The sequence below is a fragment of the Atractosteus spatula genome, chromosome 10 (genome assembly GCF_055471065.1).
Source record: "Atractosteus spatula isolate fAtrSpa1 chromosome 10, fAtrSpa1.hap1, whole genome shotgun sequence".
NCBI classification, from domain to species: domain Eukaryota; kingdom Metazoa; phylum Chordata; class Actinopteri; order Semionotiformes; family Lepisosteidae; genus Atractosteus; species Atractosteus spatula.
The window spans coordinates 20,770,395-20,795,565 of NC_142715.1; the positions used below are offsets into that span (position 1 = coordinate 20,770,395).

Consider the following 25,171-nt stretch of genomic DNA (forward strand, 5'->3'; position numbering starts at 1 on the left):
TCTCTCTTAACACACCAAAGCGATGACTATTATTACACGTTTTTGCACTCCGCATGCTGTTTTACAGGGCTCTCTTCTGCGCTGAGCTGCTCCTTTGAAATCCAAAAGGCAACAGACGCGCTCCTATACCCGAAGTCGAACCCAGTTCGCCTGGGTGACGGCGGTTTAGAGATTACAAATAATTTAAAAATACATTAAAATGCTAATAATATGTAACAAAATGTTTAAAAAAACACGTTAACAAGACTGCAGACAGTTTTTGAAAAGGAGCTCTGTAAAATTCACAAATACTAAGACAAGGTATGAATACTCCATGGGTTTAAAATTCAGGAATATGAATAATTTCAAATTTGTAATTTGTTTACAATTGGAATTTTTATGGTTCGTATGATTTAGCGACTTTTTTACAATATGTAAAATAAAACAGTACAGCTAAATAAGAAAGCCTTAGAGCCACAGAGGAAAAAAAACTGCGTTTAAAGTTATTTTAAAGACGAGATAATATTGCACCATAAACTCAAATGTTTGTCCTCTTTGTGGCGCTTGCTTTTTGTTGCTTTAGCTAATTTCATGCAGTTTATTTCCGACCCATGACGTAAAGAGCTTGTGTATTTACGACAAAAAGCAGGGCAACAATTTTCATCGGTCTTATTGAAACTGTTAAAAAGTAAATGAGATCCTGTGTCAAAAATCCTGAGGTGACTTTCTTCCTGTCTTGTCATACAGAATGTATCATTAAGGACAATCACATAGGGCTTGATTTTGTTAAATGCAAGTACAGTATTTATTTCCTATCTTGGAACCACTTGTTTTTCAAGAAATTCAAACAATTTGTGAAATATGAAATAGAAATCTTGCTTATCGGTGCAGGAGAAATACTGCCAGTTGGCAAGAAAACGACAGCATTTTTTTTCTTTAACCAAAAACCTGCATAGGGAGATGTAGAACAAAAATCCGATTGAGACGTTTTCATTGGGGAGGAGGGTTGTGAAAGGGCAAAAAAATGTATCTGTTCCGTTACGAACGGCGAAGGTCGCAGGTGATTCACTCCTCTTGACTAGGTGGCGCTAGGAGGTGCAGTGAAGTTTATATCCGGCTGCAGAAACTCCTCTTTCTCAGCTCCGCTTCTCGGTTGTCTTGAAGCCGCATCCGCGCTAAAGAATGACGTCATCATACTGCGCGACACTGCGTGTATTTCACACACGTGTGGGTGACTGAATCATTTTCTTATCATTATTCATTAATATTTTTTAAAGACTTCAGGTTCTGAATACGTAACGTCTCGTCGGCTGTGTTTATGCTTGAACAGAGCAGGATCTGTGAAGAATAAAAATAAAGAAGCTATTCTGTTTAAACTTCGGAAGTGAGCCTTTGTTTCTGACCGACTCTGAAGAAGGATGGCGGAGTGCTTGTTAAATCTGCAAACCCAGCTTGACTCTTTCATGCAGGTTTTGCTCAAATCGATCGTGTATGAAGTTTCAGAAGTTTTCCGAAACAGGATTTCTGACTCTGAGGACGAGTTTCAAGACAAACTCCGCAGCGTCTCCCAGATTCTGGTGAGACGGGCCGTATTTAAAATCACACAGTGTGTGGAGGACAGTGTCGGGAGTGAAATGGCGCAGCTGAAGAAGGAAAACGAGAGCCTGAAGTGGAGATTTCAGCTGTGGGAGAAGGATTCGGGAGCAAGAGGAGATCAGGGACAGACAGATCGTGTTGGACACACGCTTCTCTGTGAAGTCACTGCAGAAATAAACGAAGAAATGTTGTCAGGTCAGTGTGGTGACTTGTATGAAGTCAGAGTGTGTGTGTGTGTTAAAAACCAGTGTATATAACTGACTCACTGGTGAGATTTTTTAAATAACAAACTTTATTTTAAAGAAAACATCTCACAATAGTGAACATTCTCATTCTCATTCTCATTATCAGTACGCATTCTAACAAAGTATCTAACAAAGTAACAAAGTATCAAACTGTCATCAAATAAACTTTCCGAAAGAGGTGAGAGTATAGTGGAGAGATGCAGAGTGACGTGGGAAAGACTTGTGTGATGTAGCAACGGGATTCTTTATTGGAAACTGTTTTGTCCGGTTACGGTGCTGAAAACACCTCGTTCACATTCAACAATTGTTCCACTGAATCAATTTGTAATCCAACGTCATTAGGAAACACCATTTATAAATATTGTATTCACGTTGTATCGGTCTAGATTTTTTTATTTAAACTAATGATTGTGTAAATAAAAATTATTTTGATTTGTTTAGATATTACCGTCCTCCAGGGTCTGTGTCTGTATTAACTCCTCTGGAATATTAATCCGGTGTGTCTGTATTAACCTCTCTCTCTCTAAGTGCATTGTTTATGTACTGTGCAGTAAGTGTGTGTGAATCAACCCCTCTCTCTCTCAGTGCAGTGTTAATTTACTGTAGTGTCCAGTCAGTGTCAGTATTAACCTCTCACTTAGTGCAGTGTTTATGTGCTGTAGTGTCCAGTCAGTGTGTCTGTATTCACCCCTCTCTCAGTGCAGTGTTAATGCATTGTAGTGTTAAGTCTGTATGTATGTATTAACCTGCCTCTCTCTGTGCAGTTTTAAACTACTGTAATGTGTGGTCAGTGTGTCTGTATTAATTCCTCTCTTTCTCAATGCAGTGTTAATGTACTGTAGTGTCCAGAAAGTGTCTGTATTAACCTCTCACTTAGTGCAGTGTTAATGTCGTAGTAGTGTAGTGTCCAGTCAGTGTGTTTGTATTTATCCCTCTATCTCTCTCAGTACAATGTTAATGTACTGTAGTGTCCAGTCAGTCTGTCTGCATTTACCCCCCTCTCTCTGAGCACTGTTAATGTACGGTCTGTATAAATGCCTCTGTCTCAGTGTAGTGTTAATGTACTGTAGTGTCCATTCAGCATGCCTGTATAAACCCCTTTCAGTGCAGTGCTAATATGCTGCAGTGTCCAGTCAGTATGTATCTATTAACACCTCTCTGTCAGTGCAGTGTTAATGTACTGTTATGTCCAATCATTGTCTGTATTTACCTCTCTCTCTCAGTGTATTGTTAATGTGCTGTAGTGTCCAGTCAGTGTCTGTATTAACCCCTTTCTCTGATTGCAGTGTTAATGTACTGGAGTGTCCAGTCAGAATGTCTCTATTAACCCCTCTCTCTCTCAGTGCAGTGTTCATGTACTGGAGTGTCCAATTTGTCCATGTCTGTATAAAGCCCTCTCTCTCACTGTAGTGTTAATGTACTGTAGTGTCCAGTCAATGTGTCTGTATAAACCCCTCTCTCTCTCAGTGCACTGTTAAAGTAAATGTAACGTGATTGTGATATTATTACAGTAGACTTACTTTTTACATGGTAGTTAGGTTTTTGACAAAGCTAAATCAGAAAACCCCCTTATACCCATTTATTCCGCTATGTTTAAACAACCCAAATTGATTGTCAGTGTACTAGTACGCATGTGTGTAGTTTAAAGCTTTTTAGATCACATGGCCTCAGCTATCACTACTATGCTGATGATACTCAAATATACATCCATACCAAACCTGACGCTGATGTGTCTGTCTCTATTCTATTTAGTTGCATCTCCCATATAAAATCTTGGATGACTCAAAATTGCCTTCATCTTAACTGTGACAAGACTGAAGTCATGCTTATTGGCACCACCCATCAACTTTGTAAAACCAATGCTGTAACTCTATCTGTAGATAATCTTATACTTGAGCTTCAGTCTATATTGAAAAACTTAGGGATGCTATTTTACGTTTGACCCAAATGTGCAGCAAAAATATTGCTCCACTACGCCCTATGTTATCACTAACTGTGGCTGAAAAGTGTTGTCTAATCTTGAATCGACTACTGTAATGCTGTACTCTCTGGGGATTCTAAATCCACATTGAACAAACTCCAGTATGTCCATAATTCGGCAGCCAGAATCCTGACCAGGTCTAGAAGAAGTGTTCACATTATTCCTATCCTGGAGTCCTTGCACTGGCTTCCTGTCAAGTTGCATGTCGACTTAACAATCCTCCTGCTCACCTATAAGGCTCTCCATGGCTTGGCACCTCAGTACCTGTCTGGTTTATCACCCTACTCCCCACGTCACAACCTTCACTCTTCTAATTGTGTTCTTCTATCTGTCCCCCAGTCTGTCTACAATCAATGGGTGACATGGCCTTCTCCTGTTATGCCCCCAAGCTCTGGAACTCTCTCCCCAAGGATATCAGAGAGTCACCTTCTCTAAACTCCTTCAAATCCAGATTCAAAACCTTCTTCTTTAGAAGACCCTTCATTGAACTGTTCTTTACCCCTCTGCTCCTACTGTATTTAGTACCACCATCTACTGTCTCCTCTAACTGTGTGTTCTCATCGTGCTTATTTTGTGTATTTTTTGTTGTTGGCATTCTGTAAAATGCTTTGAGAAGCCACCTTTAAAGGCACTATATAAAATAAAGTTTTTTATTATTATTATAAAGATTTTGTCTTGTTCTGTGTTTACAGGCTCAGAGGCCAGTGCTCTCTCTGAGGCTGGGGAAAGGGCTCCTCTTGAACAGAAGCACAGTGCGGAGGAGTGGGACTCCAGTCTGATGCAGGAGACAGAGCTCACTGCTCCAGAAGGGAAAAAGACTCTCAGTGAGCAGCACACAGAGAGCAGACAGATTGTTGAGGTTCTGGACTCTGTGCCCATGATGAAGATGGAGTCTGAGAATGGGACACCTGGACTCTTAGTATGTGATGATTTTACAGAGAAGATGAATAATCTGTACTCAAACAATATTACGCAAGTTTGTAATGAACTAGGCTGTTTCTCTGTACAAGAGCACAAAGAAGAACTGGGTGAGTTTAATCTTACAGAGCACGACATGGATCCCCAGTTGATTGACCCTGCAGAGCAGCAGACTGATGTACCTGGTGAAGAGAACAATACTGAGTCACAGCACACTGAGAAGAGTCAGTACAGGGAGGAGCAACAGCAGCTCCTACAGGGCTTGATAATAATTAGGCCTTGTTCTGTTCAAGTGGAGAGACTGTCATTGCAGAGTCTCAAACAACCATATGATCCCTTAGTATCTGATGACTTTACACACAGGTTTAATAATCTGGTTACTGAGAAAATTGTTGAAAGTTTTAATGAACTGGAGAGTATGTCTGTTCTTGGGCAAAGAGAGGAACAACTGAATGAACTGGATGGTTTTAGTCTCAGAGAGCTGGAGAGGGAGCCCCAGATGATTCACACTGCTGAGCAGCACACTGAGGGACAAGGTGGAGAAAACAAATCTCAGTTTCAGCACACAGAGCAAGATCATTCCATGGAGCATTTTCAGAGTAAGAGACCCCAGCACGATCAGAGGATGAGGAAAGATCAGTCAAGGCTTTGCTCAGATGGAGTGGACAAACTGCCATTATGGCACAGGGAGGAGCAGTGTTTCTGTCAGTCTAGCATTTCAAAACCCTACCAGCACCTTCACACAGGAGAGAGACCTTTCAGCTGCAGTCAGTGTGGGAAGAGTTTTAGTCGGTCACGTAACTTAATAAATCACCAGCGCATTCACACAGGAGAGAGACCGTTCAGCTGCAGTCAGTGTGTGAAGAGTTTTAGTCACTCGCACCACTTAAAACGACATCAGCGCATTCACACAGGAGAGAGACCTTTCAGCTGCAGTCAGTGTGGGAAGAGTTTTATTCGGTCAGGTGACTTAAAAACCCACTGGCGCATTCACACAGGAGAGAGACCATTCAGCTGCAGTCAGTGTGGGAAGAGTTTTATTCGGTCAGGTGACTTAAAAACCCACTGGCGCATTCACACAGGAGAGAGACCATTCAGCTGCAGTCAGTGTGGGAAGAGTTTTAGTCAGTCAAGTAGCTTAACAGCCCACCAGCGCATTCACACAGGAGAGAGACCATTCAGCTGCAGTCAGTGTGGGAAGAGTTTTATTCGGTCTTGTGACTTAAAAACCCACCAGCGCATTCACACAGGAGAGAGACCATTCAGCTGAAGTCAGCGAGGGAAGAGTTTTAGTCAGATAAGCCACTTGCAATCACACCAGCACATTCACATAGGAGAGTAACCATTCAGGTGCAGTCAGTGTGCGAAGAGTTTTATTCAATCACATGACTTAAAAATGCACCAGCGCATTCACACAGGAGAGAGACCATTCCGCTGCAGTTAAGAGTGGGTTTTTTTTCCAGTCTGGTGACTTAAAAACACCAATCTAGTCACCAGGTCAGTTATCAGTCAAGTAAACTAAATTGTCTTTCAGTGCAAGTAGGCATGTGACATCCGAAGAAGGCTCCACAGCCGAAACGTTTATTTTCTTCTCTTTTCAGCATGGAACAAACCTTTACTTGTTCCTAAAATATCTATTAGTCACAGTCACTTTGTACTCACCCACTTTTGAGTTCATCTGGTCAATTAAATTATGACTATACTCTTATTTACGGTTGACTAAAATAGAAATAGCTCTTGTCACAGAGTTTAATTTATGTGTATAATAAAATGTTTTTAGTTTTATTCAATTTTAAAATGAATTAGGTCTAAATTGAATAAATTTCAATTGAATTGAATTCCTTATAGTCTTGGAATGTTAATTTTAGTCCTGTTTAATTTTCCAATTAAAACTGTTCTCATTGGATAAGCTTGTAATTGTGTAACAGCTTTTAATTTACCATGTTATGCACAGAATGTGTTGTAGCGGCAATGCTTGTTAATAAGACAGAATTAAGCGTTGATATGCTTTCCTAAAGGAGGCCCCATCTCACCCTCCATCTCTGTGGTGCAGCCACAGAGAAAGTATTCATGCAGGCTGATTTAAGATGTTTTCTTTTGATAAGGAACAAGCTCCCAGACGGGGATGCACTTAGCTAAGCCTGGCTATCATTATCAATGGTCATCCATTGGCGCCTATCAGTCTAGGGAGTGCCGAATGGACATCTGGACTGCATTCCTAAGTGCCAAGAGTAAGTGACTTATATCTCATCTTGATCAACCAATCAGGGACTGGCAGGGCGTGGTAATACCACGTGGGTCTCCAATGCCCGCCAAACTCTCAACCAATCAGCACACATCTGGGTCTTGGTCAAAAAGGGAGCGCAAGCTCAGATCGGGGCTCTCCTTGGCCATTTTCGCGCATCCTCAGAGACAATCACGTGACAACTGCTGTTGTCTGCAAAAGGACTTGGACTTTGTTCTAAGCGCGAGGCCGAGGATCCTGTACGTACTCAGAATTCTACCAACGTGAATGCTCCGCTTGATCAACGGCAGCCTACAGTTGGACCCTCATCGACAACCTGAATAGCTTATTCAGAAGCAGCGCTGGACCGGGAACGAACCAGCTTCTTCCCAGGCAAAAGAGTGACTTGTGAGGACTCGCAGTCACACTCTGTGCATAGAGACTTTCTACTAGCCAGCTGGACTGCTGGTAGATCTCCTCGGAGCAACGACTGCCCTGCACGCCGCAGTTAGATTCCTCCGCCCGTCCTACTCCGAGCTGTACCTCAACTGGTTGGCCGGTAGCCAGAGGACGCCGGGACAACGCCCATTGGACAACCGCTGGAACAGAGGCTGCAACAGAGCCTGTCAGCTGGTTTGGTGTTCGTGCCGGGAAATTCCAAATCCATACACAGTGGATAAGTAAACCCCATGTTCTACATTGCGTCTCAAGAATTCAATTGTACCTCAACACAAGTTGTTATCAATTTAATTCATGAGTAATGTATTTACTTCCGAGTTTAGAGTAACAGTGGGTAATAACACTGATTAGCGATTTGGTAACCGAACGATATATATTGACATATATTCTCTGTTGTGTATCTCTTTGTGTTTGCATCTCTTCGAGATTATATACCTTGTATATTGATAACCCTCACAGTAAGGTCTGCCGCTCGTATCCAGGCAGACTAGTATATGTTTGGTGCACAGTTTAAGTTATAAAGGGTAAATAATAAAGAACAAGATATCGTATGAATTAGTAATAATTCTATAATAGTCATTTTTTTCAATGCAACTGTTTTTTAAACAAGACAAGCAGTGTATACAGTGCCTTCAGAAAGTATTCATGCCCCATTGTTTATAATGTTAAAATGAAATTAAATATTTATAGTTCTGAAGTCATCTATTAAATAAAAATGGAAAATTACTTAATTGATAAGTATTCACTCCCTTTGTTTTAACAACCTAATTTGGGTAAATTATCTTGAGAGGTCACACTAAATTATGTTAACAAGGTACACCTGTGTTCCTTTCAAGTTCACCGGTGTTCACTTGCTCGATAAATTGCACAATAAATATCACAGACTGTGAGGTCTCACAACTAAAACAGCAGATCAGATCAGTCCTGCTGTCATGAGGACCAAGGAGCTGCCTGTGGAGCTTTGAGATAAAGTTGTTAGGAGGAGAAAAGCTGGAGAAGGTTATAAAAAGATTGGCAAAGCTTTGAATCTTCCTAGGAGCCCCGTGAAGTCCATTGTAACTGAAGTGGGACATGTGTATATATCTCACTTATCCAGCATCACAGTATCACCACTTAAGCACACTGTGAGAGGTGTTGATGGGGTCTGTTAATCTAGTCTCAAACAAAAGTTAAATTAAGATGCCATAAAGCTGACCTGCTTTAGCAGCCCCAGTGGCTTAATGCTACATAATAAAAAACAGGAACAACACCCACAAACAGGATAAACCAGACCAATGTCTGCTATATATCAAAGGACAGAACCTAGAGCACGACAGAGTAGGACAAGCAGTAATTACATATCAAAGAACAGGACAAGCACTCAGATTGTGAATCAAACTTTCTTCTGACTGTATATAAGAACTGGGAAACCCTTGCAGTTTGTCTGTTCTGTGGGGCAGACCCAGCACGCATTGTCAGACTTATTGAGCTCAATAAAACTGAATCTGCACAAGACCGTGTCCTGCTCCTCTGATGAAGAATTTCCCACAATAGTTGGCGTAGTCGACAGTATTCTCCAAGTCTCCGGTAATTCCCAGACGGCACACAGGGTGAGTATATTTTTTATGTTACCACACAATTAGGTTACCGAAAAGGAAGGACCGGAAACATACGGAGAATATAAAGAATCATTTATAGGGAAAAGAGTAAGGACACGCCTCTGAGATTCAGGGTAAAAATCCCTTAACCGAGACAAGACACGATTCCTCTGAGCTTGGTTTTGAAACCAAGACAAGACGTGGTTCCTCTGAGCTCGGGGCGGGTCTCTAAACCAGGGAGCTTTCCCCCTGGGGCGAGGCAAAGTCCCTAAACGGAACAAGGTGAGCTAAGCGACGATATTGTGCCAGCAAGATTCCCTCTGAGTCCAGACAGGCACCCCTAAGGAAGCTAAGGTTAATAATATTATTAAGATTATATTATTAATAATATAAGTATAGACCAGTTGTGCTAGCAGTTTAATCACCAGTGACTGCTGAACTGAGTGTTAAGTGAGGAGTTGGCCCTGTACGCTAACATCAGACTCATATTCACTGACTGCTTCACAAGGGTACTTGTAAGTGATAAATCTGGAGATGGTATCTAGTCCAGATAAAAAATCTCAGGGTCGTGGGTTGGAGCTCGACCTTGGGCAAGGTGTATTTTCTGAGTGAAAGAAAGCTCCCCTTCATCCTTGACCAATTTACATTTTATTGGTACCTACCACAAATCGATAATCAAGGTCCATCTGAACATTATCTAAAAGCAAATGTCTTTCCGTGTTTGAGTATCTAAATTACAGAAGCCAATGCTGCCATCAAGGAAAAAAATCCTGAGTTTTGTGACTCTAAATATCGGACTTTCAGTTTGAAGTGGTACAATGGATTCCAGGGCACATTAGTTCTTTATTCAGGATATATATGAGTGTGCTAATGGTTAAAACTGTGTTTACATGAGGTACAAACGGTAACCTTTTCATTCCGAGAAGAAAGTCAGTCTGTGCGTATTTCTCAGCGTGCGCATTGTCAGGAACACTAAACCCACAGTGACAGCAAACCTATCGATAGCCTGTAGGTACTGCCATTGCAAATGTAACAGGTTGTTCATACACACATATGATATCGTTGCTATCTCGTAATTAGGAGATCATTTGGTATTTCTTAATTAAGAGAACTCTTAATTAGAAACTCCTTGGTGGCAACAATACGCTTCCGCAATAAATCATAGACTCTTCTTTCAAAATAGCTGCACCAGGCACTTGGACACAGATAAACACAGGGATTTAAAATTCAGGAATATGAATGGTCAATTGCTTACAGTTGGGTTTTTTATGTTTCGTATTTAGCGATTTGTGTATCAATCTTTTAACAATTCATTAAAATGCTAACAATATGTAAAATAAAAACAACAGCACCGTTAAATGCTGGGGAGACGGGTAGTTTTTTTTTTACAATCAGATTCCAATCTCTAATGCTGTGTGTGAGAGCTTGTAATGTAACTTTCCTTTTCTCACATTTTCTGACGACTATTCCAAAGGGGCACCCTGTCAACTCCTAATACTTTTTAAAAGTCTGCCTGCATGTTTGATTATTGTCATTTTATTTAGAAAAAGTTCAATATTGATCATAACTAAAGAAAATTATGATCACGAATAAAAAAAGGGGCTAAAGATATGAGTCGCTCTTGAATCAGAGCTGGGTGACACGGGCTTCTGTTCTGATATAGTTGTACGAGAAGCAGGAGGAATTGCTTCTCTCCTATGGAGCATGAGCTGAATCAGGAGGGAGACATTTCCTATACTCGTGCATATGTCAACGTTTGACCTACATCGTAAAACTAAAACTAAATTAAAAACTAACATTAAGTTGTCAGAGACATTCATTTATATACGAACAAGAGACAAAGTAATAATTCTACATTAACTTGTCCTACACTGATCAGACTAATTGAAATGTATGGATGCCCGTTTCCGCCAGGGAGTAAAAAAAAACGCGCTATGGTATCTCAGGATTCCGACTTAGTAACTCAGAATTCCGACTTTATATCTCAGAATTGCAAATTAAAAACTCAGAATTACGAGTTTATATCTCGTAATTGTGACTTTATATCTCACATTCGCGATTTCGAAATAGCCCATATTTCATTGTCTGTCCTTTCGTTATTGTAACGGATTCGGGTTCTAAGGGCTTGTGCCCTCGCCACTCCCACCATAGTTCGTGCCTCACTGCATAGGCTCGAACCCAGGTGTTGCCAGCTGAGCTTAAGAACACTTTCTTTAGCCCCGGTGGCCAGCATCCCTGTTATACGCAGGGGAGGGCGGTGCCATCACCACACTGCAACCAGATCGTACAAATTGTATGTTGCAAAGGAACAAGTAATAGGTTTATTCAATGCTGAAAAAAAAGAAAGAAAACACAACGATCATAGGATCTATAGGCCTGAAGACTTGATAAAAATCAAATTAATTACACTAATTTTCATGGAATCCCATTTCTGCCGTGAGGCTTCCATAGTACCCGGATGGAATAGCGGCTTTTAAAAAAAATATTTAAACACCAGAAATACAAAAACGGACACAGAATATGAAATAAGAATATGAAATAAGATACAGAAGCGGCGAGGGGCACAAGCCCTAGAACCCGAATCCATTACAATAACAAAAGGACAGACAATGAAATATGGGCTATTTCGAAGTCGCAAATGTGAGATATAAAGTCAGAATTCTGAGTGTTTAAGTCGCAATTCTGAGATACCATAGAGCGTTTTTTTTTTACTCCCTGGCGGAAATGGGCTTCCATAGGTTCTCAGTGCTGCGAAGCAAAAGCAATCTGAAAAATCAGACAAATTATTATCAGATAATGTCAAAAGCTGATCAGTATTTCTTTACTGGAAAGCAAAGAAAGCAAAGAAATGCTTGTATTACACATTTTAATATGACATGCAAAAATGAAAAATAGTAAAATTATTTTCATTGCGTTACATGTTGATAGAACACCCCCCTTGATAAAGGAAAGTGTGGACGGACGTGTCACATTTTCCGTACTCTATCTAACAGCGAGTTTAACACACTGTCCTCGGAAATTAGAAATGAACAATAAATTAATCTGAGCCAAATCTACACGTGTGGGTGATTTTATTCTGTCTAAATTGCGTGGAACTCCTCCACTGAGGTCAGATACACACGGTGTTCAGGCGGCTTCACGGAGTCCCGCCTCATACTGGAAGCAGGTTCTAATTAGACGCCGAGAACAATCCGGGTCTCTGTGTGTAATTGATTGTGTTGATTGAGCGGTAGTGTGACCAGGTTTATGGTAGCAGGTCCTGCCAGTATAAAAACCTAGTCACCGCGTTCATACTTTATGCTCTCTTGCTTCAACACAGTTTGGTGGTTTACTTGTCTTACTCCTGTAGAAGTTTACCGGGATGTCAATTTGGCGATGCGCTCATTCTCTTTGTGCTGTGCCCGCACTGATCTCCGCCGGCCAGCTGGCTGGGACTCTCGGGAATTCGCGCTCCAGGCCAACTTCCCGGCTCTCGAAGACGCAGCCCAGTCGGAGGACTTGAGCCTGGCAGATGCACCCTCTGAAGACCTGTCTGCAAGCGAGAACAATTCGCAGTCCTTGGCTCCCGACTTTCATCGCCTTCCTGTGTCCAGAGATGCGTACTCGCCCTACTTCGACAAGGAGAAGATGAACCCCGAAGCCGGCAGCCGCCCCTTACCCGCCTACGTCAAGAGCGTCCTGTTCCCTCCCCAGCGAGGGCGGCAGCCGGCTCGCCCGGCCATCGGGGGCACCCAAGGAGTGGCCGTGTGGTGCGACTCCAGCAGGATGTACGTGAGGGTCAGTGGGAGTGAGAATGAGCTCAGTCCAGCTCCCAACAGAATCCATTCTGGTTTACTGTTTACTGTCAGACTATGCGTCTAAGGCTCTTTGGATTGCAACGTGATTGCAACGTGAACAAAAGAACAAAAACAACTGCTCACATCGTGTGATTTCTACTAGAGGAAGGGAAGAGATCACCTTAGAAAAAATTAGAACTTAATATTTGGATCCGGAGCCCCAAACGTATCAAATTATTAAAATATCAGATTGTGTTTCTGTAACATTTCGTGCACAGTACGCCATATTTAACAAGAAAACAACAGTCACAAAGAGGCCTTTACACGCAGCCTGGGGTATTTTCCCCTTTTATATTTTTGCCACTTCGTATCGAACCTGTTATTCTACCAAAAGTGAACAGTAGCTTGTACTTAAAAAAATGTACAATTCACCGCTGCTATAAACAGATGTGTGCCTTGTTTGCCTTTGTAAGCATTTGTTTCAAAAATAAGTTCACAATATGTTAAAAACACAAAAAGCACAAACTTAATAATACAACGATACAAAATCAAAATCAAATCATAAAGCCAATTAAGTACCTATCCTTTGAAAACAGAAAACACCTTTATATACAATAAAAATGTGACATTTGTATCTACTTTTGAATTACTGTACAAAGCAGACAGAATAGTCCCTGAATTCAAAGATCAGATCTTGGCCAAAACAAGACAATCAGACGTGAGCTGAATTCGGAACAAGAGCCTCTGCTTCGTCGTTTATTGAGCTTTTGATCAAAGTCTGTGTGAAAAAGATTGGCTATTTTAACTCTTTGATTGAAGTACACAAAAAGCACCTTCCTTCGAGCCGGAGTCAAACCAACGTCCTAAGGATTCCCCCATTTCCACTACAGTCCTCCGCTCTACCAACTGAGCTATTGAAGGGATAGCAGGTATTGCTTTCTGGATCTCAATGATCTTGAAGACACGCCCATGTAGAGCAGCATGTGATGATTTGTACTATAAAAGACCAAGTGCTCAAAGTGACGTTTGCGTTTACCGTTTACAGTTATCATCTCAGGCGCACTTTTAGAAAGCAAAGATGGAGCAGTTGTGTTGAATCATTCTGCAGTAGCTGTGAGTAGAGTGGTGCAGCAGAAGCGTGCTGGGCCAGAGGTCGATGGATTGAAACCATCCTCTACTATGTGCATTTTTACGCACGATTGATAATTAAACTGTTTTTTTCCTCTCGTGTGTGTGCTTTCTTGATGTCACACTTGCGGTACTCTTTAATCTTTACCAATAGCAGATGCCCAAATGTATCTTTGGTTGTTCTGAGATCCTTGATAGTTTCCTCAAATCCTTCAAATGAACATCCATATCAAAGCAATTATGTTTATATATATTACAATTAAGGTACATATTAAAAATATAAATGCACATTTGTATAATGCTCATTTAATAAGTATTGTCAAGGATTGTCAAGTTCTCCAACAAATCTGTGTTCTTATTTTAAAATATTTTTGCTAAGGATACAATGGGTGTATAAATGAATTCTCCGGAGTGCCAATTGAAGATACAATTCCACACGTGAAAATGGTTTTCTTGGACATTGACTTAAGTACTTAATCGTTTACTTGTTGTAGTTCCACACGAGTAAACCACGCACATTTCCAACAAAGTTCAAGAGGGTTAAGGTTTTGCGTAGAAATCCCATCAATTTTTTGCGGAGATAATCTGAAGCGCGTTCCTGAGTGTGCTTGAACCACCAGCCCTTTGTTTAACAGCTGCACAGAGACACACTCCCATTGCTTTTCACCATTCATATGTTTGTAGTTAAAATAAAATACTGGCATTTTCCTTCCAGCAGGCAGTATTTCTTCTGCACTGACCAAGTGTAACCAAGAACTTCATTTAAACTTGCGCAGGCTGTAATCTACAGAAAAGGAAGTGAATACTTGTATTAAGCTAAATCAAGCCGACAGAGATGCACTGCCGTTTTTTTCTCCACTTTTCGTTAAAAGGATAAAAAAATCACTGGCATTTACTTGCAGTATTTCTTCTGTCCTGCTAAGGAAGATTTGTATTTTATCTTGTAGAAATTTTATGAATTTCCTGAAGTTCGGAAACAGCTTGTTCCAGAAAGGAAATGAACACTTGTTTCAAAGTAAATCAAGACGTATATCTCTCTCATTGCGTGTGCTCTTATCTGTCCATCTCTCTCCTCTTCTCTCTGGCAATCTGTGCAGAGTATCTGAAGAGGATGAAACACCACTTGGCAATGAAGAAAAATTCTCAGAGGCAGAATAAAAAATATTATTCTCTTCTCAGTCAGATTCACAGCTCAGACTCACACTTGGACAAAAGTTCATCTCCATACTGTTCTCTATCCTGACAACCCAGAACCAGAGTATATTCAGGCAATCAGTGCTGCTACATGAATAATATCAGACAGAACAGCCTAGACTCAGGTCTAATCTCTGGGCTCAGGGGTCACTGATCTGGTAGCTGTGGGCTCTGTTCCAGGTCAGAAGCAAGAAGATTCTATTAACCCTTTCCAGGACCTCAAGGCATTCAGTATTACTGTACTTTCTTTACTGTATATCAGCCTCCAAACACGTTTTACAAATGTTTTATAACACATGTGAGTGTGGAATTACCTTAGTTTTTATGTAATAAACACCAGTAGTGACACTCTGGTCAGTATATTGATTATTAGTAGTTGATGATCCGATGGTCATGTCTACAATAGTGACTAGTTGACCAGTCTGTAGCTCTGAGCAGTGGAACTCGGATCACACAGAAGATTCCACACCAGCCCTGGGATTCAGCTGCTCTCACAAGTGTCTAACAGTCTTCTAAATTTACAATTAGATTAATTATTGTAACAGTTACACAGTTAATGTAAACCATCAGACTACCTGTGGAACTGAGAGCAGGCTGGAAATAAAACCAGGATACACATTTTAACCTCCAGGAACAGGAGTCTGTTCCTCCTGGCTCCTATACTCTAATGATTCGTTTAAAACATTAAAAAATTATTACAGGGACTTGTGCTCGTTCTCTACTGCTCCACACGGGTACGCTTTGTAACACATTAATCTGCGAAGTAAACTATTTTTTTTCCTGTTTAATGAATTTCATTCCTTGGTTTGTCGCTCTCCTTTTGCAACTGTTATGATTCGCTTCTCTTCACAACCCGGTGCGTTCTTTTTTTTTTGGGGGGGGGGGTGTTATATGTGTAAGAAAAGCCCCCCGGGCTCCGGACAGGAGTCTCCACCAGCGGAGGCGCTCTGCTCCGTCAGAAAGAGCGCTGTGACGTCACAGACACCAGCAAGAGCTCCGGGATCAGAGAGCGACCGCGGGAGGCGGGCGGGGTGCACGGAGGAGAGTTATTGATCACTTATCTATCGACAACCAATTAATTCACCTGAAGAACCGTAGAATTAACGATTAACTTCACCGATTGGTGAGTACTGATTCTTTTCCCGTTCTTGACCCTGTTTTAAATATCTAGAAAACAGTCAAAAAAGACTGTATCGATCAATTACCATAGTGCGTTTAGTATTAAAAATGTTCAAACTGAAATTAAACAATGATTATTCATATTATTATTTACGTAACTGTATCCTAGAGCTAGAAAATTATATTCCAAGTTGATAAATGTATGTAAGTAACAGTTTACATGCATTTTTTCCAGTGTTTATAAATCATAAGTATGGTAACCACGCCGACAGGCGCCATGTCCTTGTATGCGTCTAGGTGTCTTGCTTTTGTCACAAAGAGCGATGTGACGTCATGGGTAGCAGCTAGTACTAATCCTAGTGTATTCATGTTAATATTAATGAGAGTACAACTGGTCGTTTTAATGCTAGTGTTCATGTGAGTATTAATGATGATAGCGCTACTGATAGTTTTAGTTTTAATGTTCATATTCATGTTAATATTAATTATAATTATATTGTTACTGTTAAGAGTATTAACAGTAGTAGTACTGTTAGTTTTAATGATAGCATTACTGTTATTATAAGTAGTTTGTGTCAGTGGTAGTGATAATGATAGTGTATGTATTAGTGATAGTGTTACTGTTGTAATATGAGTAGTATTTGTGTTAATGTTAGTTATTGTGTATCTGTAGATACTGGACAGATAGCCCTCCTGCACATCAAACAGTCCGAGTGACTGTTAGTGTCAGTTAGTGTTTACTGACCGTTGACAATGTACAACTATTTCTTAGGGCCAAGTTAAGTAAGCGTAAGTGTTCAAAAATCCCTTTGCCCTGTTCTGAGGGCCTGTCCACATCCTATTCCATAATGTAATTATATATAATATAATACCTTACAACAGTGACCATTTCCTTACTAACTGCATGCGTTAAAGTTGTACATCAGCACATAGCAGGGGGCACATTGCCACAATGTATTATCAATTTTAAATTACAACCATAATATCGACAACGTTAATAAACGCATATATTATTGAAATTGAAAACAAATCTAACACAGCATCTTTTCCAGTTATATACCAAAATGCATTGCTGATATTCGTTGGTCGCCATTTTTGTTAAATACTGTCACGTTTTTCAACAAAGGAGAAATCTGCAAAAATCTCAGCAATCCTCTTTTCACGAGTAAGTATAAATAATAATAATACTATTTTAATGCATCAGGTCTTACTTAATATTACTTTGATGAAAAATAGTATGTTAGCATACTAATTTTTTAGCATACTAATAGCAATAAATGACACATAAAAATAGTGTGAAGGTGAAGATCACACAAAATCAACTACAAATGTGGGAATTTTAAATTTTTAAGATTATAAATTACATGTAGCACATTAGCAACACTACAGTAATGCTAATATAACAATAGTGTAAGAAAATCCTGACCTAATTCCTTTCAAATGCTGATACAAGATGTGAATGATTTCAGAGTTTCAGAAGCAGGTATTGAGTCTCCTGACAGAGATCAGAGATGAATTGAGGCGTGTGGGAAAGTGTACAGAATTGGTGAACTCCCAATTCCACATCAATAGGCTGAGCACAATGGAAGAATTCTGTACACGAGAGCGAGTCTTGCTGCTGGTATGATACTATATTCTCTCTATGAGAAGAGAAGTCCTTGAATCTGGCACCTTAGACCACTCGGCCATCCTGACAAGCTCCGCAAGTTGGTGTGTTGAAAGCACCAGTAGTTCACAAAACTGAGAAATGCTTTGCTGGAGAAGCGCCACGTTGCCTAATGTTGCCTAAACGGATCGCGGAAATCAAATATTCGGATCGATTTAGAGTGTGCTTTACAGCCTTTGTGTAATATTTTAAATTGTTTTTAAAAAGTGTGTACTGTGTACTACGTTAAGGACTAGCTATTGCGGTAGAATATGGAGGTCATCTCCAGCTCTGAGCTCAACTGCAACAACAAGTCCTGCTGAACAAAGTCAGAGAGTGCTCAGTGTGGTGCTCAGGACTCAGGAGCATTGTTGTGGTTCTAATTAGCACGAACTGCAGGGGCTCTGAATCAGAACATTTTAATTTATCTGTTCAGTAAATTAAAGTGCAGGACACATTAAAATAGGATTGTTACTTTGTCTCTGTCCCGTTTGTATATAACCGAATGTTTAAAAGATACCAGTAAGGACACACAACTACTAATGCGGTACTTATTGGAAATAGTCCCAAAACAAGCACGTCCAGCAGCTGGTAGACCCCTGTAATAATTTTGCAGTGACAGAACACTTTGAAGATTTGCAATCTATTTAAATATGAATTTACTCAATTTCAGTTCTCTTTACTCCCCGGCATAACTGAACTCTCACTGTCGCATACTAAAGGCTTTACTAGCTGTGATACTGTTTCTAATAAAGACAGAATGAAACTGTTTTTTATGTGTCTCATGGTGATCCTCTTCTCGATCCAAATGAAATGTTTAATATGATCCCCCAAGAAAAAAAAGGAGTCCATTTCCGCCTGGAATGATTGATGCTCCATCAAACATTTTGTAATATCCCCAGAAGTTTATACAGTAGAATCCTGGTTTGTGGCTTAAATTCAAGGTAAACAAGACCAAGGAAACGAGTTGGAAACTTGATGTCGAACTGGGATTTAAATCATCCGGAACATTTCACTACATTGGGAAGTATGTGCCAGAGAGCAGCTCTTGACATCTCTTGACTCTTGATAGTTCAGTTGGTAGAGTGGAGGACTGCAGTGGAAACAAGAGGGAATCCTTAGGTCGCTGGTTCGACTCCAGCTTGAAGAAATGTGCATTTTGTGTATTTCAATTAAACAGTTAAAATAGCCAATCTTTTTCACTCAGACTTTGATCAAAAGCTCAATAAACGACGAAGCAGAGGCTCTTGTTCCGAAGTCAGCTCACGTCTGATTGTGTTGTTTTGGCCAAGATCTGATCTTTGAATTTAGGGACTACTCTGTCTGATTTGTACAGTAATTCAAAAGTAGATACAAATGTCATGTTTGTATTGTAGACATAAAGGTGTTCTCTGTTTTCAAAGGATAGGTACTTAATTGGCTTTATGATTTGGTTTTTGTATCATTGTATTATTAAGTTTGTGCTTTTTGTGTTTTTAACATATTGTGAACTTATTTTTGAAACAAATGCTTACAAAGGCAAACACAACACACATCTGTTTACAACAGCTGTGAATTGTATATTTGTATTAAGTAGAAGCTACTGCGCACTTCTGGTAGTATAACAGGTTCGATATAAAGCGGCAAAAATATAAAAGGGGAAAATACCCCAGACTGCATGTAAAGGCCTCGTTGTGACTGTTGTTTTATTGTTAAATACGGCGTACTGTGCACGAAATGTGGCAGAAACACAATCTGATAGTTAAATAATTATTATTTTAATAATTTGATAAGTATGAGGCCCCGGATCCAAATATTCAGTTCTGATTTTTTAAAGTGATATCTTCCCTTCCTCTGGTGGAAGTAACACGATGTGAGCAATTGTTTTTTGTTCTTTTTTTTTTCACGTTGCGATCCAAAGAGCCTCAGACGCACAGTCTTACAATAACCAAACCAGAATGGATTCTGTTGGGAGCCGGACGGAGCTCATTCTTGCTCCCTGTGCTGAAAACAGAATTAGCTCTTACCCGAGCGCCATCTACAGCTGCTGGGAAGTGCTCTGTGTCCTGCTGCTCCAGCAATTATTTTGATGAAAGACAGATTGTGCGCATTTAACTTTCTCGCAGCTATAGGTGATGCTGAAGCTGGCAATATGAAGGCACCCGCTGGTACACCTTCTCTAACTTTCACAATCGTGATAAACATTTTTTTTTTAAAAAAAGACCTTTGAAAAATTAGATATAGATGTATGTATAAAACTAGACAAAAAACATTAGCTTTATCGGTTTGTACATTAATCGATTTTGAATCAAATTTGAACTTTTTACATTGCATTTTACATTGAAAAAAAGCGTGCATACCTAATCCACCAACGGACTGAGCAATATTTTACATTGCCTTCCAGAGCTTCCAGCATGTGATGGATTTGTATGCGCATCTGTATGATACCACTACAGCACTGGCGCAGGTGCAAAATCCACTTTCACACGACTTTTTCAGTGTCTTCTCTCTCAAATGGACCGAAGCACAGGAGCCAATATTATAGAAAACGACAGGTGTTTAAACAGAGGATGTCCCAATGTCTGGGACAACGCATTTTGATTTTGTATAAAAGCAAATGGTTTATCATTTAAAAGCCAACAACATTCTTTTTCTCCCTGGCGCTAATAAACTACCACACATGCGAGCTGTTGTGTGAAAGAAAATTCATATGTGCATAGGGAGCAAGAATAAAATCCAGAACTGTATTGGTGATATCGATAAACAGGGCTCATGTTCACAATAAAACTTTACTGTATAAAACGTTAAAATCCATAAATATATTTTTTTAATTATGCAAAGTGTCTGTTAAACCATTCATGAACAATTTTTAGAGAAAAAAACACACCATTATATGAGAAAATATATTTACTATATGTGCATTTAACTTACTTTTTAACAATTTCAATTTCAAGGTTGATGAAAATTGTTGCCCTGCTTTTTTGTCATAAATACATAAGCTTGTTATGTCTTGTGTCAGAAATAAACTGCATGAAATTCGCTAAAGCAACAAAAAGTAAGAGTAATGTTATCTCGTGTCTTTAAAATGACTTTAAACACAATTTGTTTTTCTCTGTGGATCTAAGGCTTTGTCATTAAGGTGTGCTGTTTTTTTACATGTTGTAAAAAAGTAGCTAAATCATACGAAACATACAAACTCTAATTGTAAACAATTGACCATTCATATTCCTGAATTTTAAACCTATGGAGTATTTATACCTTGTCTTCGTATTTGTGAATATTACACAACTCCTTTTCAAAAGCTGTCAGGTATGGATTAGTGCCCAGGTTTCCTGGTGTTCAACCAGGCGGTCCAGGTTTGACTCTTGGTATAGAAGCGCGTTTGTGTTGCCTTCCGGATTTCAAATGAGCAGCTCAGTGCAGAAAAGAGCCCTGTAGATCAGCATGTACATTTGCCTGGACAGTAGATTTTTCAGAAAGTATAATTGGATTATAGCACGTGCCCCTGACGATGTTATTAATACGTCATATGTGCTCTTTCTTGTATTATATGTATTTTTGTTGTTCAAATAAAAAAAAATATTAAAAAAAACTTTCAGGATGCATCCTGCTGTATAAATAAAATGACATTAAGAATGCTGTACGCAGAGGTCTGAAGCCTGCTCCACAGAAGAAGTTTATCTGGAGGTGTTAAAGAAGTCGAGATCTCTCCATGAGAGGGGAAGCATCTCAGAAAAAGCAGGTGCAGTCGGTTCCATGGTCATAAGCTATAAGCCACCTGGCTTCCTCTGGGCAAGTAATGAGACAGAGAGAGAGCACAGTGAGTAGTCTTTTTGGAGGCGTGGGTCCGAATCCCACCACTGCCAGATGCTTCTGTGAACCTTTTTCTTCTGACTTGAAAATTGGAATTGTGGAAAATTGTGGAAAGTGGAATTGTGTTTTGACAGTCCCTTGAGAACCTAAGCAAAGTTTTTAGAGATACTTTGTCAGCTTGACATCAAGGCAGAAAACAAAAGCTTTACTGCATCCTTTCAAACCAAATGCGCTTTGCCACCTTTAGCGTTATACAAGGAACAACGTCTGCTGAGATCACTTTCCAGTCAGTGCAAATTGTACTGTGTTTTAATATTGGTTGTGCTGGCGTACTGCTTCTGTCTTTGAAACTTTAATGTCCTGCTTCTTCACTCCGAATCGTTGGCGAGAGTTGAGCTTGTTAAATCTTTGCACATGGTGCTCCATCAGAAATAACAAATGGAACATTTTTGGAACAATAATAATAATAAAAATCTTTCAATGCCTTGATTGCATAAGTGTGCAAACCCTTTATAAAGGGGATTGTAACTGTTGAAATTTAACGAGTCACATCCCAGATCATGAAGAAAGGTTATTTGCCTTCCCCAGACATCAATTGTATTGATTCTGATCAGTCCAAATTAATATCAGTTGATCTCATATAACGAACCAGATTTTGGAGAACAAACGTTCAAACTGCACAGCAGAACCTGATGAGAAATCCGTCTGCTGATTGACACCGAAGAACGTCGTTACAAATTTTTCTCCGAGCTGTTTTAAGTGTCCGGCCACCTCTGTCCTTCCTACTTTGCAGTGAGCACAATTATTTCAGTTTCTTCTCTTGTATTTCCTTGCTATTTTACTGTCTCTTTCTTCCATGTGGAGATGGATCCACAGCCCAAACCCTGTGTTTGTGCAGTGTCAGTCTGTGTAGAGAGAAAAGCTCACACAGCTCTAGTGGTGCAATTGGTTTCAACAGCAGTGTGCAGTGAAGTCATGCTGAGGTAGTGAGTTGCTTGGAGCAGTCTCGCCTGTGTTTTCAGGGGTAGAAGCTCGCTGTTGGATTTATGTTGGTTCTTCTGTTACTTTTTCTACTCGATGGAGCTGTATTAACTCAGGCACACCTGCTTCCATGGCAAGTTATTTTATCACTGCTCACAAACCTACATACTGCAGGCACCTCTAATACTGTCACTGCTTGTGGGCCACGTGTTCCTGCTGTCAGCCTACTATACCACGTTCATGCACATCTAGAAACATTACTACTCTAGAACAAGAGTGAAAAATGAAACGAAAGCACAACCACTTAAAAAAGCATATTTGTCAAACCCTGAAGTCGACGAGGATGGGATAAGAACCCACCTGTGCAGAGCACAATGGATTAACAGTCCATCACCTGTGCTGCACTGGACTCCCTGTAGATCATCAAAAGCATATTGAGCTCCTTGGTAATGAAATTGCCAGATGAAAGCCATTTCCCATCCTTTCTCAACTTGCTCAGCAAGCAGGCTCAGCGCACACCGAACGAAGATGTGACAGAGCGGTGTGTCCAAGAAGCTGTAAAAGGACAATACTTTGCAGGCGCTGTGGGTTAGTTGGTTAAAGTGCTTATCTAGTAAACAGGAGGTCCTGCGTTCAAATCCCAGTGGTGCCTTTCTTCCTGTTTTCTCACACCGTTTATCGTTATAGCCATCAACATGCTTCTGCATTAAGTTTAATGGAAGTGTTCATTTCATTTTTGGCACAACTTTTTATTCAAGAAACCCACACATTGCGAAAGATAAAATTCTCATCTTTCTAATTAGTGCAGAAGAACTACTGCCAGCTGGCAAGAAAACGACAACGATTTTCTTTGTCTTTAGCCAAAAATCTGTGAAAGTAGAAAAAATACGACGTCTTAGTTTCTATGGCACAATCAAGCAGGATGTCCTTCAGTTAAACACATCGTTGGTAGATCAAACCCACCCAGAGATACACTTCGAATTAATCCGATCTAAACATCACCTTCTTTAAATGTGATTGAGTTTCTTTGCACATTCTCACCATCCTGATATTTGCAGAGATTTTAAACTTTTGGCACGACTCAAACTACAAAAAGTAAATATTTGAGTACTTAAGTTAATATCACTGGGAATTTGAATATAAACATAAACGAAAATGTTATTCAATACTTTTTAGAATATTTTAGCTGGGGATCTTCAAATAATGAGTGTAGAAGAGAGCTAAACACCATCAGGAGTGCAGAACGTGTGATAAAAGTGTTCTTTAATCAAAAAGTGAATTTGTCTTTCATTTAGATGTTAATCGAAAGCTCAGTATACAAAGAAGCAGAGGGTCATGTTTTGAATTATCGCGTCTTATTGTCTTGCTGTGACCTTTAAAATGTACAGTCGACTCCTCACTCTTCCTAACACAATTAAAGAGCCTCAAGCAAAAGTACCAATTGTGAGTTTAGTTCATTGGTAGAGCACATGCATCGTGTGGACGAGGCTCAGTTTTCAATCGTCGGCGTCTCCACTCTGGAATTCTTTTAAAAGCGATATATCTTTTCTGTGATTTCTTCCGTGTGACTTCCCTCGTGTGTGAATTTCAGCGCGACGCGTAAACAGACAAAATGAACGACGTTGTATCTAATTGAGAAAAGTTTGACCGGGGCGGTGTTACTAGTCGCAGCTCTGAGATCAATGTGGTTGAGTTGGAGAATGTGACTCGAGGGCCAGGAGCGCAATGGGTAACGCGTCTGATTACGGATCATAATAGTAAAGCAAAACTGAATTATAAAATCATTTTAGGAATTCTGACCGATATCTCAAACAGGCAATTCAATAAGAACGTTGAAATCTTTGAATATCACCTCATTATACATAGTGCTGCTATAGTTTTTACTCGGAGTAAAACTATCGGATTGAAGGAATTCTTACCGCGGGGTTAAATGTGTTGTTGTTATTTGGAGAAATCAATGAACTCGTGATTTTATATGCTTTAAAACACGGCCATACGCACAGAAATAAACGACAGTGCTGATTATTTTCCGGAGACTGAGCGCTGATGACCTATCCGAGCGAACTGATAAAGCCCACCCAGAGGATACTCTAGCAGAACGTGGAAGAACGTTCAGCTTTGTAACCAAGGCAACCACAGGAACAACGTAAAGAAGCACAATCGATTCCCCATTTAAGTCTTTCGTGTAAGGTATGCTTTGTGAAAGTATGAAGTAAATCCCCTAATCTCTTTTGAACATGGACGAGGTATTTCTGATGAAGCGTATGCGCAAAGATTCAATAAGCTCTACTCCTGCCGATGATTCGGCATGAAGAAGTTAAAGTTTCACAGACAAAAGCAGCTCGCCACCACAGCCAATATTAAACGTACTTGCCCGCACACTGCCATGTGCACTGGCTCATAAGTGATCTCGGCAGACGTTGCTCCCTACGTAAGGCTGAAAGTTCCAAAAAGCATTTCTGTTGAGAAAACAAAACATTTTTTTCTGCCTTGATGTTAAGCTTAGAGAGCCCGTCTTTTAGAAATTCTCTCTCTAAACGCCTTGCGCAGCCTCCAG

The 25,171-nt window shown here is 40.0% G+C and overlaps 1 non-coding gene and 1 pseudogene across 1 annotated transcript; both read left to right on the forward strand.

Moving 5' to 3' along the window:
- The first annotated feature begins 1,397 nt into the window (after positions 1-1,397).
- LOC148825747 (uncharacterized) lies at positions 1,398-6,289 on the forward strand (annotated as a pseudogene).
- A 12,615-nt stretch (positions 6,290-18,904) lies between these two features.
- Positions 18,905-18,991, forward strand: trnac-gca (transfer RNA cysteine (anticodon GCA)). The gene is given in 2 exon segments: positions 18,905-18,940; positions 18,956-18,991. It is a non-coding gene; the product is annotated as a tRNA-Cys (tRNA).
- The last annotated feature ends 6,180 nt before the right edge of the window (positions 18,992-25,171 follow it).